Genomic DNA, 6,703 nt, shown 5'->3' with positions numbered 1-6,703 from the left:
TATTGCAGCTTGTATTTTGTAATCTAGTTATTCAGTTGCTGTTTCAGGCGTTTTTCTTTCCTTGAGTGATTCTGAAGTTTAAAAAAGCAAATATACTAAAAAATATGTACAATATAGATCAATGGTTGTCAATGAATGGTTGTTTGCCTCATTTGTCTCCATGTGTCTCTGTGATGGACTAGAGACCTGTCCAGGGTGTCCCCGCCTCTCGCACAGTGATGGCTGGACATGGGCACCAGTGATCCCCGCAACCCAGAAAGGAAGAAGCGTGTAATGATATTGGATGAAGAGATGGATGGATGCATGGATGGATGGACAGATGGATGGGAATTTACTAATTGGCTTTCTGTGAATGTTCCTGTAAAGTGCCCTGAGACAACTTTATTGTGATTTGGCGCTATATAAATGAACTGAATTGAATTGAATTCTAATGATGATCTCGTGATCTAATGATGTCTCTTCAAAGTTTATTTTAAAAAAAATTGCAAAACTTTTATCGTATTATCCAAAGCTGAGTGAAACATGGCAGAACCTGCAGCTTCGCATTCAGCAGGTCTCATGTTGAGCACGTTACTGTAACAGTACTGCTGGTAACTTTACGTAAAGCAGTTCAGTAAAAATCTGTTAATCTCAATCTAAAAATCACTTTTAGAGGCGCTCAGCTAATTTTCAACACTGATGGAGAGAAAAACCTAAAATCAACCTGAAAATCCAACATCTGTATTTCCCATATTCAGCCTCTCCTAGCTTAAAATAATGGGATTATAATCACTTTTAATGTTTTGTAGCTAAATTAAAAGGGACGTGTGCTCATCCAGTCCATTTTATAGCAACGTGTGTGTTATATATATTGAATCGATATTAAAAGGAAGATCACAGAGGCCCATAATGTGACTGAACGCTGCTTCCCTGGAGAGGAATGGCTGAGGGACAGTGCAGCGTTTCAGGATGAGCTGTAGAAAAGATATGACATACGCCTCTATAATGAACATGCAATCACACTGCGACATGTGAGTGTGATTGGAAGTTTAAATGCCATAGTTAAATCTCTCAATCTCTAATCTCAGTCTGAACATTCAAAGTAAGCTGGATCGATCTTTGAATGCAGCAGTATACAGTGCAGAGGTAAAGCGCTTGAAAAGACACAGGATGGAGAAACGACTCTATAATCTGTGCATGCTTCCAGTTTTGGAGAGCTTTGCCACGTTTCCCTCATTATTACGGATTTAAAGCTGTCACCAGTGGAAATGTGCAGCTGCAGAGTTTCACTTCAAAGTGCTGCAGTGAGTTTCTGCAGAGCTCAGGGAGGCAGAACCAAGCTGGAGCAGATATAAAATAAAATAAAAACAGAAAATGGCTAAATTATGTTATGGATGAGGAATAAACGCACATGTGAGCACCATCACCTGTTAGTCTGAAATATCACCATGTTGGAGATAATGTCCTTATCTTCACTGAAGGCTTGAATGGCATTTAGAAAATGACTGATCAGCAATATTTTTCAGCACATTGCACATGATTGAGACTTATCTAACCCCAGATCCACTAACCTGTTTCATGCTGCCCTGCTATCACATTTCACATTATTAGAGTAATCAGATTTGCTCCCTCACACAAGTATGCAATATAAGATTATTTGCACATCCAAATAGAAATCATTTCCTCTCTGTCCTTAGCTGTTATTTTCATCCAACCTCCGGAGGCTTCGGTTGCTCAATGGAAAGTTTCTAACTCAGTGCTGGAACATTTCTCAGCACCATGAAGCACATTTATAGTAGAAGCATCTTAGACTGAATGTATTGAAAATGTGAATTTAAAGCAAAGTTGTTCTTTATTAACGCTTTGTCTTTTTTTTTTATGTTTGCCCATGGGATGTCAGCTGAGGAGACAAATGACACAGGACATCCTGTCCAACAAATAGGAAGAGCCGTAAAGTTTCACGCTGGACATGTTTGTGGTGCAGACACAACCGTCACACAGCGATTCCTGTTTACACGGTTTGATGCTTAAAATACACCCACTCATGTCTCCTCCATCAGCTCTGAGATAACTGCAGAAGGTCAACGTCAGCCTCAGCAGCTCCCAATTCTCCTTGTTTTTGTCCTTTTAAAGCAAAACTTGTGATAAAGAATGAATAATTAAAAAATAATAATAATACTTTACAGATAAATGTGCATAGTATGTGAAATGTTTATACATTTTGAGGCGGGGTCTGTAAAAAAAATGTATCAACAGGTAATATCTTACCTGTTGCAAAAAGCTCTTTGAACAACCTCAAGTTGGGAAATAAATGCATAAATTTGACCTGAGTGATGAGCTAACGGCTAGTCTGAGAGTAGCAGACAAAGTGGAGTGCCTAAAATATCTAAAGAAAAAAAAAATTGCAGTTCATGGTAAAAATTTCAGCAATCGTCTTAGGCTAGCTTTTAGCTTGTGAATTTTTTTTTTCTTCTTTCGGCTGCTCCCTTCTTTAGGCGTCGCCACAGCGAACTAAGTCGCACGAAGACTTGGCAGTTATTTTTTACGCCAATGTCCTTCCTGACGTAACCACAGACCACCGAGCTACCACAGCCCTCTGTGTGGAGCAGATAGCTGCCATCTAGGATGCCCAGGGGGGCAGATGGTGGGGGTTAAGGGCCAGAGTGAGGCAAATGAGGGTGGAGGCAAGCGTGGGTGCTTAACCTACTCCACCCACATTGTTATGTTGTCGGTACCGGGAGTTGAACCAGCGGCCTTCTGATCACAGGCCCACCTTCTCTAACCACTGTGCCACCACTCCCTTTCTTTAGCTTGTGAATATGACGTGAAAAATCCCACTACCAAAGCAGATTTAGCCATCTGAAAACTACACCAATCTAAAAGATTTCATAGTTCATCCATCCATCCATCCATCCATCCATCCATTATCTCCTCCTTGTTCTGGATTCAGGTCATGGAGACAGTCACTTAAGCAGGGAGGTCCAGACATCTCTGTCCACAGCCACCTCTTCCAGCCTTTCTCGATGAACTTCAAGGCATTCAATTCAATTCAATTCAATTCAAAAATCCTTTATTAATCCCAGAGGGAAATTATTTGTTGCTGTAACTTGTTATCCTCATTTCATTCAGAGATGTTATAGATGCTGATGGCTGAAGGCAGGAAGGATCTCCAGGATTTCCAGGCCAGCCAAGAGACATAGTCTCTCTGGTGTGTTCTGGGTTTCCCCTGGGGTCTCCTCCCAGTTAGACATGACTGGAAAACCTCCTTATGAGGTATCCAGGGAGCATCCTTATCAGACGCCCGAACCACCTCAACCGGCTCCTCTCAATGTGGAGGAGCAGCAGATCTACTAATCTAGTCCCACCTAGATAAATGAACTTTTCATCATATCTCTAGTCCTGCCACCCTTCGGAGAAAACTTGATTTGATCACTTGTATCCGCAATCTTGATCTTACGTTGACAATCCAAAGTTTGTGACCAAAGGAACATAGGAGGTAGGAACATAGACCGACTAGTAAACAGAGAGTTTCACTTTGCAGCTCGGCTCTTTCTTTATCACAACGGAAAAGCAAGGATTCTCATGCAAATCCTAATATTTAAATATCCTGATGCATGCTCAATTATCCAGGAAGAAAAATCTAACAAAGTTAAGTCATGTCCTCTGGGCGATTTCAAAGAATTATTATTATTATTATATTAATATTTAAATCTTTACACCATCATCACTTTTGCAGTACACCATTATTTTTATTGGAAATGGGAAATTTCTCCTGGAAGCCCCCAAGGTTGCACTGAAGGTGCTACAGCTAGTTGCTAGTAGAACTATTTCTGCTTACAAACAGTTGTAGAACTCCATCTGAATAACAAAAGCCAAATTAAAAACTGTTTATATGATAACTTTGCAGGAAACACAATGGCATTTTTGAGATTGGAGTTGTTTTAAGGTGTCAGCAGTCCCTGTTAGTCTTAGCAATGTTCAGACGATCCATTTCCGTCTCAATTTAGTTCTTGTAATTCCACGATACGTATGATAAGTTCTGGTGAATTTTGGCCCAATAGCTGCCAGGAGTTGGTACAAACATGTTCACAGTAATTCCAATTCAAAGTTTACACACTGTCTTGCAATTTTGTGTCCACTTGGAGACACTGGGCTGCAACTGTTGGCCACTAGTTGTCAAACAACATATGCAGGAGAGGCTCCAAAAAGTCTTGAAATGTCTATGGGGGTTCTCAGAAAAATCTAGACCACAATGCATTGCAAAAGATAAACATTGAGCATTCTCATTAATAACTGTATAGGTCAATTCTGTTACGAGCATCTTCAACCCATCCCGATGTGTTTTGATACCAGCATGGGAGATTTTCTTTGATAGAACACATCTTAGGCAAATGTTCAGATGTAAATACCACGTTGATGATGAAACTTCTGAAAAACTCATTCAAATCCGCCCATCTTCATTTCAAACGTGTACTCCGGCAGATTGAGTCATTGGGACGGTTGCCAAGGTGCGTACAAAGCTGGACAGTTCAAGTACAATGTGGGTGGAAGTAGGCCTGCCACAATAAACAATAAATCAATTAATCACTTTATTGTTCTTCACTGAACCCCCCCCCCCCCCCCCCTTTCTCTTTTCTCATTAAAATCCATTTTTATCGTCCAACCAAAATCGTGGTTTTGGATGGTTAAAAGCAGCTAAGCTGAGAAGCTAAGCTACGGGTTAAGCTAAGCGCCGTCTGGTCGAAGCTTCAAAAATTCACGTTTGAAACCCGTGCCTTAGTGTAAAAAGTTTTTCTCTGCAAAAAGAAGCTGAGAACTTGTTTACTGATTTTGTAATTAGAAGCTTTGCGTGAAAAATGCTATGCTGAAGAGCTCAAACCACACCGAGCGTCCGCCATTTTGAGAGCCAAAGAAAAACAGCCCGTGTCACGTCAAGGAGCTTTCCTCCCATTTTTCTTAGACATGCTGCTCGCTCCCTCACTATCCATCCTTCGGTTCAGTCTTATATTGCCATCCGGTGGTTGAAAAAAGGTACTACTGTACACGCAAAACAAATAAACAAACATTTCCCCTTAAAGTCGACAATACTTACTAATTATTGTCAAATTTCAAACAATATTATCGTTTATCGCAATAAGACAATTAATCACCCATCAAAATTTGTTATCGTGACAGACCTAGGTGGAAGTGAGCAACAAAGCAATGCACACGGCCAAGAATTAATTTTTGCAAACAATGCACACAAATGTAAGCCCTGATTTTTTTTTAACTGTTTGTTCAAATGTGGCCCCACGACTCGCTCGTCACTTGGTCACGAACACCCAAAATTCTGTAAGACTGCTACTAAAGATTCGCCAGTTTTATCGCAATCATCAGTCTCCAGCTAGACACCAACGAGATGCCGCCTTTAGCTCATTGGTTTGGTTAAACCTAAACTCAGTTTTTCCAAACAGAGGATGAGCCATCTACCGCAGGTAAGATACTGTTTGTTCATGAGTCCAACTTTAGATTGTCTGAACTATCACTTTAATGTCCTGGTAAATCCTGACTAAATATGATAAATAAATGAATAATAAATGATAAAGGGCTGAATATTAGATCAGGACGAAAGCTGCCATAAAATAAAACCATTTCAACAGGCGGGGTTTGCTGGATGTTTCAGTGAGGATTGTTAACATTCAGCAACACTTCCTGAACCAACCCATGATGCTGCATGACTCATTCACACCAGTGTAGCTTATTTTATCAAATGAAAATATTTCCAAGAATCCTACCAAACACTTATCAGCTGAAATCAGCGGTGATGAGAGGAATCCACAGGGCCACTGTGCAGGGAGAACAATGAGGGTGCTACTGTAGGTTACTGTATGGGTGGGTGCACCTGAGCCCCACATGTCAAACAAAAGCACTCCTCTTGTTTGAGTCAGGTTGGGAACATCACGCGCGCTCGTGGATGCAGTTGTAATTTCCTCCGGAACCTTTTGATCCCACGCACGCACGCACCACTGCTCAGACTTTGTGTGACAGTACAGTCTGAGGCGGGTCGGACCCATCGCGCATCAACCTTACCTTGGCACTCCTTTCAGGCTGTATCCCGGCTCCCGAGGCGATGACAAAGGCAGAGCTTCTCCGGCATGTTGATCCGCCCCGGGTTCAGCTTTGTCCGCGGAGGAGAGCCGCTGCCCGAGCTCATCATCCGGTTACTACCGGAGCGCGCACTCACCACGCCTTCAGCCGCCGCCGGCTATTATGAGAACAAGCTCTGCACCCACCCCCCGCTCCACACACACGCACACACCCTACCCTCCTCCCTCAGCCTATCTCCCCCCCTCCCCCCCCCCCTCCCACCCAGCAGCTGCCGGCCGGCCTGGTTCACGCCGCATCCCGACAATAATGACGCCTGATGGCCTGCAGGCTGTCTGCTGCTGATGCTGCGCCTCTGTCCTCAGCTTCACATCAAAACTGCTTCCAGTTCAGGTTCGTTGTCCAGCTCTGCTGCAACTTTCACCCCTGCTGCATGTAATTCAAATAGTAATAACGACGAGGTTATGTCACCATGAAGAGTTTACCTGAGTTTATCTGCAGAGCACTTCATTGGCTCCGTCTCAGCTGTTACCATAGCAACAACTTCTCTTGAGCTCCTCATATTAAAATTATTTAGAAAAAAAAAAAGAGAGGAAAGAATAAGCAAATGTTTGCACTTGCCTGGGGGCTTACAGTAAAT

General features: G+C 42.3%; 1 protein-coding gene across 1 annotated transcript in view; it reads right to left on the bottom strand.

The window, feature by feature from the left end:
- Positions 1–6,099, bottom strand: part of frmd4bb (FERM domain containing 4Bb) — a gene marked incomplete in the record, with an annotated part of 42,111 nt that extends 36,012 nt beyond the window's left edge. The window contains 1 exon segment of the mRNA XM_037684016.1: positions 6,049–6,099.
- Between the last annotated feature and the right edge of the window lie 604 nt (positions 6,100–6,703).

The sequence above is a fragment of the Nematolebias whitei genome, chromosome 11, assembly GCF_014905685.2.
Source record: "Nematolebias whitei isolate Nwh7 chromosome 11, NemWhi1, whole genome shotgun sequence".
Classification (NCBI taxonomy): domain Eukaryota; kingdom Metazoa; phylum Chordata; class Actinopteri; order Cyprinodontiformes; family Rivulidae; genus Nematolebias; species Nematolebias whitei.
Note: the sequence above shows the minus strand (reverse complement) of the source record. Positions and strands in the feature narration are given on the sequence as shown.